We start from the raw sequence: 12,227 nt of genomic DNA on the forward strand, positions 1-12,227 counted from the left end.
CTGTCTTTGGACCGGCTGGATGACTGTGGACTCATCTGGATTCCAGGTTGAACCTGGGGGCCACCCTTGACCACCTCTGCTTGTTTTGTCTGAGTGCTGCTGCTGAGGATGCTCCTGTGCCGGAGGAGGAGGATGGATGGTGGGTGAGGGCATCTCTAGCCTACGGGGTCCTTATGGCTGCGATGGATCCTATAGCAGCTTAACGCACAAGTTGGTTTTCAGCGCACAAAGGATGTGTAAGTGACAGCAGGAAGGAGTCTGCCAGGGACACAGGGTGGTAAAGAGTTGTGGCTATTGTTAGACTTCTTGTCTTTGTGTGGGTGGAATCATTTAATCTTCTCTCAAACCATCTGTGTAATTGTTATGAAATCAGAACCGCACAGGCAAACCACACTCACCTCTACACCACAGTCTATGCTATGTCATCCTCACTACATTGTTTAACAAGGAATCCAACACTGCACTGTCTGTTCCCCACTGGAGAGATCTTGTTTGTAGACAGTCAACACAGAGAAAGAAAACTTATTCAAAAGACATCTATATTAACTCATTTTAATGAATTAATTTTAATTTCATTAATTCATTTTAAACTGCCCTGTAATTACACATCCCTAGCTCTTCACCTTCCCCCATTTCATAGACTTAATTGCTGAAGTGGGTGCTACATTCTTACATTTTTAATTAGTCAACTGATTAGAAGCAGATTTTTTCCTGCTATGAAGCCGCATCTTTAAAATAGAGAATAAGTCCAGGACCTCATTAACAGCCTAATTAACAGTACAGACAAGCTCAGGAGCAAAAGCTGCCATAATTGCAATCAAATCTACCCAAACTGAAGTTCTGGCAGTAAAGCTCAGGGATTGTGAGCACAATGTACGTCTCCACTAGGGACTGCAGCTGGAGACAAGCGGATCTGGGTGCTGCAAGCTGCACAGTGTCCACTGATGGGTCTGGACACTAAACCTTGGAAACTGCTTTCCAAATTTTACAGGTAGTAAAACTGCCAATAAAATGCATTCAAATCCTTAAAAACTGATTAATTTTTCATTTTTAACAGCAAACTATTTATGTTTTGAAGAAAAACTGGTTTTTGAAATTTTGGTTTGAAGTCCACTTTTAGTTTCTGGTAATGGAAAAACATATGCTGAATCTCCATGTCAAAACTGATGGGGTGAGTCCTGTGTACCACTTTGCAAGCTTGTGTAAGTATCTATAGGATTAAACCATTATGAAACTACTGCTGTTTCACATGTAGCTGGAAGATATGAGGTTGGATTTATCAGAAGTGAGACTTTAGCGAAGCATTCAGAATGTTGCTTGTTATGAAACTTAGTCTAAAGCAACATTTCTATTTCTTTCTTAACAGATTTTTAATTTGATTCAAATAACTGAACTGAAAACAGAAAACCTCCGTAACTTGTTTTTATAAACCAAAGATCGGGTTGCCATGTCTCACTGGAATGGGAAGAGCAGACCTGCTGGAGAAGTGACCTCCTCTGCAGGTGGATTTGTGCCTCAGCATGCACAGCACACTGTTCAGTCAGAAGGAGATCCCACTTCTCTTGGTCTCACCTGGGAGCAGGTAGGCAGCCCATAAAAAGCCCTGCAAAGCCCGATCCACTGCTTGCGTTAGACATAGCCACCTCCCGATATGCCCTTATAACAACATGGTGGGTTTTTGGCTTTTCTGCTGAGGTTTTGTGGTAACACCTGTTCCACAAACAAGGACCCAAAACCACTTTATGAAGAGTAAGTGAATACATCTCCACGCATGCCTCTGCGAGCTCGTCCATGTTGGGAAAGGCACAGCCCCACACCATAGCAGTGACACTGCGCAAAGACAGTACTGAGAACCACTGGATCCACCCAGGACCCTGCGTCTTCTGTCACCATCTCGTGCTCGCTGACAAACACGGCTGAACTCTGCTGGTACCGACAGGCCGGCTGACAGCACTGGCTGTAACACACACACACTGATTTTGCACAGTCTGGCATCCCTCTGAGATAAAACACGGCTGCTCTTTAACAGAACACAGAAAATAGCGAACTAAGTGAAAGATTCAGCACTGCGAATGGGAAGGGGAATTTATTACCAATCATTGCATAAAGAGCAAACAGTGCTCACCAAAACAGAGGCAAACACACTCCCTCATCCTGCCACATGTGCTATCTCACTAAGAAACAATCCAGAACAACAGGCACAGGGAAGATGGCACACAGAGAGACAATTGGTTGAGTAAAGAACCCAGGAATGACTGCTGGAAGAATGAGGTTCACCAGAGAACAGCTAGGGAGGGAGGATCTGCCAGCAGGGACTGGCAGACTGTTCTAGGAATAGGAGGCAGCATGAAACTAAAGGCAGAGCCGAGAATAGGAGGAAGAGATAAAGGGAGGAGTGCACAGGGAGTCAGAAGGGAGTGGGAGAGAACGACAGCTCACAGTGATTGAGGATGCAGAAGAAAAGCCTCTACAGGCAGAATTTGCCCGAGACGTTAGCTCTAGCTTGCCTACTTTTAAAAAACATAGGTTCCTCAATAACCAAAAGAAGCAGGCTCTAAAAGGCTTAACAGCTCATCTCCAAAGCCGCTCCAAAAGAAATACACCAGCCAGCTTATGTGTTTAATGCTGAGGGAAGAGGGCTCACACAGCCTCAAAGTCCAAAATTCAACATGTCTTGACAATTTCAGACACACCATGGCATTATTCCATCCACACCCCGACTAAAGCCACTGCTGGTCTGGTTGTGAAAATCTAATACCCTTGCAATTCTAACTGCATTTGTCCCTTCCCTTTGCCCAGACAGAAGCAGCTGTGATCAAACAAAAACAAGGGCTGCACCAGGAGGAAAGGTGCCTCAACTCTGTTCTTACAGGGCTTTTCTACCCTTCCAGTTGCAAACCCTTCCCCACACAGAGACAGAGCAGCAATAGGGAGCTCCAGGGCAAGTTACCTACAGCCAAAACAAAACGTTCTAAATGCTGAAATCCTCATCACTAATGTTGAGCTCTCAAGTACAAACGTGCTAATTGATCTCAGTGAGGTAACAGATACTTCGTAGGTTTTGGATCACTTAACACTAAAATCTCGCACACAGATGTGGTAGGAGAGAAACAACTGCATTTAGAGTGTTAGAGTAATTCAAACTCCACTTTGCAGCAACGCTAGAACTGAATAATTAACATTCTTCAGTAGCCCCAGATTACATTAACACTATACTTCCAAACAAGTCCTTTGTTCTTCTTTTCCTACTGAAAATCACTGCAAAGGGCAGAGAGTAAAGGCAGCCCGGATACCCAAACCTTGATTTTTCTTATTTCTGTCATTATGGCCAAAACACAAGAATGAAGTCATTTTCAGGTAGACAGCAGCTTTGAAGAGCTGCAATTACGTTAGTAAAAAAATACCTATAAACACCTTTTAAAATTTGAGACATTAATTTCAAAGTTAAATACACAAATTAATTTTAACTAATTATTTGGTCTACTTAGTTTTCACATAATTAATTTGGTAGCTGGAATATAGAGATTACAGCGTTTTGGAAGACATGCTCTGTTTTCTAACACAACAAAGAAATGAAGCCTCTGCTTGAATTTTAGAATTCAGTCTTTGTTATGAATCTGCCTTAGTGTTTCTGCAATGATTCGAAATGCGTTCACTTTGCCCCCACTCTTTGTGAAGCGCTGTGCCTTGCACACCATCTGCAAGACCCAATTTTGTCCTCTCATCCAGACCTCGATTTTCCATGAAGCCTCCACAACTGAGCCAGAAGAGAGGGCTCCATACTCAGGAGACCAGCACTGGGAAACTCCAGTGCTCTCTCTGGTTCTGACTCTCCCAGCAGTTACAGAAGGGGCAGAGGGAAGAATAGCAGTATCACAGGAGCAGAGACAAGTTGGGCTATTAACATCTTCAATCTCCCCTTTGCACACTGGTCCACGAGCACTAAAAATAGGTTCAAGGACCATCTTTGAGACAGTGACAGCTCTTCGTGTACCCTCCCAGAGGGAGCTAGACATCATCCTAAAAGCCAGGGAATTTGAGAGTAAGACTGAGTTCAGCCTTTATTCCACTGTTAAGTCAATGCAGTTACACACTCCCCAAGCCCTTCTGTAAAACCAGCGTCACGTAACACAGAAACACTCAGCAGCAATGCCTCAGCAGCACTTCATGAACATATTGGAATGAACCTGTATCTTGTCGTTACCTGAGTAAAACACAAACTCCAACACAGCCATAAAGGTGGGATTGTCATCGCTCGCTGCTGTACTGCGAGCCCTCCAGAGAAAGAGATTGCAGACAGAGAGAAGGTCCTCTAGCAGTTCTCAGCTGGCAGAAGGAGCGTAACTTGGCTTGCTTTGCTGTCAGCACAGACAATGTGTCACGGAAGGGGTGAAAATTCCCTTTCCCTCCACAGCATTTGTCAGGCTTTCACACCTTTTCTTTTCCTTCACTGCTGCTGTTTGCATCAGACCGGGGAACTGTGCTCATCCAGCAAGGGCCACCTCAGAGGTTAAACTACTGGCAATGGCATTTAATTTACTGGGAAGGGGGAAGAGTGACCTTGGTTTAGGTCAAAATGCTTATATGAAGAATCACCTTGGACTCTGGAGATGTTAAGAATGCAAGTAAGAGGAGATATTTAGTCCTCTACCTTTCTAGAGAGCCCCACTTTCCCTCATGATCCTGAACAGACTAATATCAGTCAACCAATATAATGGATGCAGGGTGAACCAACACCACAGATCCCATCCCTCACTACCTCACACCTTAACTTCTGTTCCCCACTCCTTACACAAATCAAACCAGAATAACTGTACATGCATCAGTAGGAGACACTGAATGTCTGTGTTACGTGTTCCCCAGCATTCCCAACCCCCCAGTCCCCGGAAACACATTTGCCCTTTCCACAAATGTATTTTGCACTTGAATTTTCAGTATAAAGCCTAATTACTTACTCTGAGATGGAGCACACAATATGTTGTGGCCACCAAGCATCACAGAGAGGCTGAGAAGCTATAACACAGCAGAGAGGGGCGAACTTCTCCATTTGGCCTCTTTCGGCTCCAGAAAGGAGCACACACATGTGGGTATGAAAAAGCAAGGCTGTGCTTCCTTTGTTGTATCATACCTAACTCTATAACCTTTATTTCAGAAGAAGGCATCACACTGGATTAAAAGCAGCTTTTGAAATGGTCAGCAACAAAACCAAATCCCTTTGAGGAATATTTTGCATTAAAGATGGCTTCAAATTCACAGTAAAAGACCCCAGCACCGGCTGTCTTCTAAGAGCAAAGTGTGCTCGCTCTCCCCTGCCCCTGTGCTGGGCTTGCTGGCTCTATAGTTTGTTATTACTGGCTCTATAGTTCGTTTTTGCCCTCAGGGAGTATTAGATAATGATGAGCTCCGAGTTTTCCTTTCACTTCATGCCTGGGCTCATCCTAATGGCTGTAAGCAGGCTTCATTTGCAAACTTCCCTTCTCAACCTCTTCCCCCTCCCATTGTCCAGCAACCTAGCCACATTTTTTACAAATGAGCACTATCAATTGCCTTCCTTGGAACAAGTGTATTGGATACATCACATCCTTCAGCGTGTTTCAGAGTAAGGTTCCCAGCATTCAAATACAAAGAACTCTCCCTGCACTGGGTGCCTCCATCAGAAGCCTCAGAATGCAGGCACCCTGCAGAGCAGTAACAACTCAGGTACCTGCTCCAGGCCAGTTCTGTGCTGCAGGTGGCACCTCACGCTGCTAGAGGAGACCTTCGGCAGAGTCCAGGCATGTGGAATGAGCTATGACAATGGAGACACGTCTACACACAGAAGTGGTACCACCAGCCTGAATGGGAGCTCCGGCAGCCAGACTTTGACTATGCCTTCGGGCCAATGGCTGCATCCACTCACACAATGCCTCTGACACACTGGAACATTTCAGTGAGCAGGTAAAGTGGTTGTTTCAGGATAAAGGACTGCAGAGTAGCATCATCAAAGTTTTGTAATACTTCATTGTAAGACTTGATCCATCCTTTCTGGATGGATAAAACAATGCACACTTTTACTGAAAGACCGTTGGTGGTTTGTTAGGGATTCCTTTCAAATCACTGAGGCAAAAAAGCCACAGAAGGAGCTGTCCTGACCATCGCAGCAGGGAGGAAAGACCCCAGATTCCTGGAGTTACCAGCAGGTCGCCTTAGCCAGGTTACTTCAGCTCTGTGTGGTTAAACACTCCTGTCAATATATATATTTTCATTATCGCTTTGGGATTCTTGGATTGAAGGGCCTACAGCAAGGTTAGATCCCAATACAACATGGAAAGAAATTCACTGAGATTGGAGCCAACGTGAAACGTCTGACACCACTTGATCAGGGACTACCACCCTGCCTCTGCCTTTGCGAGCCTGAGCTTGGGAGTGAAGAGTAAGGGCAGAGATGGGGCAGAGATGGGAACTGAAAATGGTGTCTTCTCTTCCACACAGCTGTGTTGTAGAGGGAAGGTTTCAGAGAGCAGCAGCTACATCTACAGAGCAGATGAACCATCTGACCACATCTGTTACAGGAAGAGAAGAACATTCAGACCCTTAAGAAAAGAGATACCCAGAATTTTCTGGTCTGTGCTCCAAGCCAAGCTCTTGCTTCCTACACCCGCAGAGTTTGACCACGCTGCAGAAGCATCCATACTACCAGCATGAAATTGCCTGGTTAATGAAAGAACAGTTTTAAAGGCCCAAATTCTGTTTACTGTGCCCCAACCAGGAGAACGGCAGCTGTATCTCAGCTCAAGGATCAGGAAATTTCCTAATGACCAAAAAACCCTCAGTGTTCCAAGTGACTCTTACTTCCCGAGGAACACAAAAATGGAAATCAAACACATCGTTAACCAAAGGGTCTTCTTTTACTGGTTCATGGTAAAAGGAAAAGGAATGTCTACAAAATTTTCCACTTGTAAGCTTTCAAAGTGCTAAATATTAACTTCGCCCAACCAGCTCTGCTCTTGAGATGCAAATGAGAATTTAAGATTGCTGTGACAAACCACCAGATGATGTGGTTGCATCAGTCCTTACGGAACATACAAGACATCACCTAGTTTTTAAAATGTTCTCTCTGTGATGGCTTTCATCTTTACAATGATTTCATCAGCTACTAATATTGCTGATATCTGCTTATCTTCCAGGCAGGTGCCCAGGACATGAAATGCCTACAACGGGTCAAAGGGGTATCTATTTATAGAGCAGCATGAGCAGCAGCATGAGCGAAGGCGTGCACTTATAACCTGCCTCCTGCTATTCCAGAGAATTCATGAGCCACCAGCTCCTCACAAGGCAGATTTCACCCTCCTACAGTGCGTCTCAGAACCTGAATTTAACCCAGCAACAAGGTGAGATGCAGTGACATCCTATCAGGGAGGGATAGGGAGAGCAGAGGAAGGAGGAGGATGAGAAGGAACTAACAAAGAACATAACAAGCAACACAGCAGGCATATCAGTGTGAGGTGCAAGCCCTGCCAACTCAACCTAATGCACTACCTAACACAGGCACTGAAGAGCAGCTCCTCCACCCTTCTCTCAAAGTATCATCCTTGCAGGTGATGACTGGTTAACAAGCAGTCAAATAAAAAGGCATGAAAGAAATAAATGCTTTCTTGTAACAACCTAGGAAACAATTACATAAGGAACAGCAAAGATAAATAAAAAGGTCCAAATTCCTACCTTGAAAAGGGAAATCCTCAAATGAAGTTACTCTGTCAAAAGGGGTCTGACAGCCAGCAGCCCAAAGAAAGACATGGAGCCACAAGAAAGAAATCAATCCTGAGAGCTGTTCACGTACCAAGTGACCTGGCCCTTCCGTAAAGGGGCAGCTGGGCAGAGCAGTTGACAGATGGCTGAACCATTGTTAGCAGCAGTGGCCACCTTCCCTTCACTCGGTGTTGCCAAAATCTCTCAGATCATTTTGCGAACCCGTAGGATGCTGGAATTTTAAGTGCAGACAAATGGAAGAGAAGTAAAGAAATACATGCTAAAGGAAAGTGCATCACTGCTGAGTGTGAGCACCACTGACCACTAGCTAGTACATCACACTGCAGCTACAGGTGGGTGGTGGGCAAAGTTCAGTCCCAGACACATCCCGAAAGCACAGCCCTCTTCTCCCCAGAAACTATGTTGCCTTGCAGCTCCTCTGTGAAAAGCTTCCATGTCACTGCCTGAAATCCCAGAACGATGAGAGGGAAGTGAGGAAGATGGTGTGCAGAGAAAAGCAGAGCAGCATGGTCCAGCACTCAGACTGTCACAGCACACAGATTTGCCATGCTCCTTCAGGGTAGTGATGCAGCTCCATCCCTTCCTCCTTTCACACACTGTGCATCTCATCGCAGCGGGGTGCTGAGCTCCATTTGGACACAGACAATGGGATCTGGCAGCAGCTCAAAGGCACCTCCAGCAGAGTGACAGAACAGGCTCAGTGCTGCGCAGGCGGACCAGGATGCAGAGCGTCCCACTCTTCTCTCCTTTTCTCCCTAGGCTGCAAGGCAGCTGCTGCTCCACGGGCAGTCCCTTTTCCTTTTGTTCAGAGGATCGAAGAGGAAATCAAAAACACTATGTCACGGAGAACAGCAGCACCTAAACCCACCATCAGTAAGGTGGAGGGAGGCGGGGAGCGAGGGGGAAGAGGAGGGAGAGGGAGAGAAGAGAGAGGCAGGCAAGCAGAGGGAGGAGGCAAGGGGGGAGAGGGGAGGAAGGGAGCCCACAGACAGCAGCGCCTGGCACCGTGACAGCTTTCTGCTGGAGTTCGGCTCCTGGAGCTGTCACAGGTTTATGGATGCCTCCAGATCAACAAGCTGACAAGATGAGGGAAACTACACTCAGCAAATGTATTCAGCAGCAGTAAATTGCTTCTCCTGCCCTAATGTGGCTCACAGTTTCACTCAGCGAACTGATCTCATTACGGGGTGAGGGAGAAGCAAATCAGCCCAACAGAACAGCAGCTAAATGTACTCAGACACCATTACCAGAATCTGGACACTGGAATACATCTGCAGGAGAACACAGAAAAATCATCTGCCTGTGCACCACTAATAAACATTAACATGTTAAAAGAACAAATACATAACTCTGAGATCATGTTCTGTCCCTATCTCGGTGTGCCTGGTGAGGGGGGAGCTAAGTTCTCCTTATAGCTCTAGGAGACCAGCACAAGAGGAGTTGTCCACTTTAAAATGCCATAGGAAACAGTGTCCTAGAGGAGTGGAGAGGCAGGGAAGAGGTGCTCATGACTACAGCAGCAGACTCTGCTGCCCTTTGAAGAAGCAAAGCCCTGGGTATGCTCCAAGTTGCATCCTTTCCCAGCCAAGGTTTGGGAGAAGAAGGTTTCCAGACAGGATGACACACTAGCACACATCTCCAGAGAATTATTTTAACAGGAGCTGACAGTACCCAGCAAACACTTCTGTAACATGACAGTGAAAACTTAATGCAATGGAATGTTACGGAGTATTAGAGAGCACTTGGAAAGAGGCCTGGAATCAGTGATCCAGGTGCTCTATTAGAAAGCATACAAAGCACTCCCCAAGAATTTCATCCCAACACTAACAAGGTAAAAATTAAAATCAGAAGGGTCAATGATCAGGCTCTTGGGATTGCCTGCTACAACTTAAACTGCTCTTGCTGCATATGTCTTGCTTCTCCCGGTTCAACTGACCACAGCTTTGAGGGGCCATCTGAAAAGTATTTTCTACTGTTGTGTTGCTCTGACAGGACGGGAACAATGCCGGGAAGCTCAGGTAGAAAGTGGTTTAAATTGTTCATTACAAGCAAATGATTTTCCTTTTGAGTGAACAATAAAACTAATTCATAATGGAGATGCTATTACATATTCTTTCTGTCCTGTAACGGACCGTGATTTGCTCGATGTTTAATCCTAGAAGATACATTACGAAAACATAGCAAATTATTTATTGATCTATGCACCATGAAAACTGAAAAAAAAGCATTAAAGTATTTCAGAAATAAAAGTACACAGACACTAAGATATTTATTACTAAACAGTGAATAAACGACAAGGTGCTGAGGAATAAGGATTACACACATGAAATGAGCACTGCATGAAATGAGTCAATAAGAGCTAAATGGATTCTGAGTAACTTTGAAAAACATTGCTTCCACATCTAACAGAGACAAGTCTCTATTTTGCCTCTTGTTCAAGCAAATCTTCTCCCACACATGTCATGCTCAGTGCACCACTGTAAGTTTGGAAGCGCCTTTGAGAACCACAGATGGATGATGTTAACAAAATTTCTTTTATACTTGACCTAAAACCACTTAGACTTTTTGCTTCCACACCAACCTTTCCCATTCAAGCTGTAGTATGCAAAAAGCAGATGTTGGAAATCTCTTGATACTCCACTAATCACAAGGACGGCAGAACACCCTGACTCCACACAACAAAGGACTCACTTTTCGAATCATCATGATTTTCATGACAAGCTTTCACCATACACTTAACACATTTCTCCCCAGTCTCCAGGGTTTTAGAGAGGTTCAGGTTTACTGGAGCCTCATCATTCCACCTTGCCTGGGACTGTCAATAGGCCATGGGACTGTAGACGCTGTTCCCAGCACGCAGCTCTGCCTGCCGTGCTCAGCCCTGCGGGACCACGCCCCACCGGAGAGGGCACTGCCTGTGCTGCGCTCACCCTCAGCTCCTGGCCCTCGCTCTGCCTTGGCAAGAGGCTGGAGAGTAGTCCTTGCAGGAAAAGGTTTAAAAAATCAATGGAAACGATATTCATCTCTTGTACCTGGCGACTAGACAGGTCCTTTCTGGGAAGCCCTCCAAGTTGTCCATAATCACAGCTTAAGTTGATTTCCAGGCCTTTAAGCATGGCCTTCAGACAGATCTTGGCAGTTTGGCAAGGGCCTTAGTCCAGTAATGGACCAGCAGCTCTAAGGCCAGATACCGAAATACAATCTGAAGGACTAATGGAGTTTCGTAATGTACAGGCACATGAATCATCCAATGGCTTGGGTTGGAAGGGAACTTAAGAGATTCCAGTCCTCCAGTTCCAGCCCTCTGTTCCAACCACCCTGCCATGGGCAGGGAAAGAAAGGAAGAACATGTGTTTATGTTTACAGCAGAAAACTTGATGCTAAGGTGTTACTTTTCCTCTTCCATGTTAAAGCAGAAAAAGCTCTGGATATATTAATGCCTTATTCCCTAACCATAAGATTATATTAATTTAAAATGCATAGTGAGAAGGGTGAAAATGCCATACCTAAGCCACTCAGCTGACAAATGGATGATGCACTCCGACGTGAGGAGCGTGCCCCTGCCAGAGCACCTCAAGTTGTGCCCTTCTGCTTTGTAGTTAATTTTTGGTCTCTGTTCAGCTATGTTCACATTTCTCATCTCAGAGAAGATATCCAAAGCCCGCTTGGGGATAAAGCAAGCTCATATGGAGGAGAGAATAATGAGGTTAGTAGGTGTTGCTATGCAGGTTGCTAGCCTTGCATAGTCTTTACACTTAATAATGTCTTTTTCCAGACAGTTATTCCATTTCTGTATTCACCTTTAATTCAATTTTGTATTCACCTCAGACTCATCTTCAGCAACAGCCAATCCTTAAAAATGATGTAAGTAGTAACTGGCAAAAGTCCACCACTAACTTGCCAGTTCCCTTGAACTTCACTCCAATAAACTAATTAAAATCTTTAAGACCATATCCTGCCCAAGCACTAGAATTTATCTCTGATGCATAAACGTGGCATGATGTCATGAAGACACACCACCTAAGTAAACCAGCATAGTTCTGGAGATGTTTCAATTGACAGCACCTTACTGATGCAATGACATCAGCTCACAGGTTTCAGAGGAACTGGTTACCACCACCTGCCCTAGCCAAGGGGATGAGAAACTGGTTACTGCAAAGAAATATCTGGTAGACAAGTCCTTATTGGAACCAACTGACAAAGTCAGAAGAGACATAGTTAGGGACCAGAACAAGATAAAACATAATGGAGGAGAAAAGGAGTTATTTGTCCCTCTACTTCCGCTACGACTAAATAGACTGGAGGTATCTCACAGGAAAATAAAGGCTTTTAGGAAAACAAAAATCTCTTGTAAAGTAAGCTGCTGGCATTTTGTGTCTCGCTATCTTACTTCTTCTGTAATTTAACTGTGGGATATTATTGTCACAGTCATCTCATTGCAGCTAACATAAACACATTATTGACGAATCAGTAAGTAT

General features: G+C 44.9%; 1 protein-coding gene across 7 annotated transcripts in view; it reads right to left on the minus strand.

Moving 5' to 3' along the window:
* NDST2 (N-deacetylase and N-sulfotransferase 2) overlaps nt 1–12,227 on the minus strand; it is a 114,176-nt gene that overhangs the window by 31,420 nt on the left and 70,529 nt on the right. Inside the window, exon 1 of one of the 7 annotated variants that reach the window (XM_054070887.1) lies at nt 7,702–8,555. The exons of the other annotated variants lie outside the window; for them this stretch is intronic. The gene's annotated coding sequence lies outside the window, so the exon portion shown is untranslated. Of the gene's footprint in view, nt 1–7,701; nt 8,556–12,227 lie in introns of those variants that run through there. 7 annotated transcript variants of the gene reach the window in all.

The sequence above is a fragment of the Cuculus canorus genome, chromosome 7 (genome assembly GCF_017976375.1).
Source record: "Cuculus canorus isolate bCucCan1 chromosome 7, bCucCan1.pri, whole genome shotgun sequence".
Classification (NCBI taxonomy): Eukaryota; Metazoa; Chordata; class Aves; order Cuculiformes; family Cuculidae; genus Cuculus; species Cuculus canorus.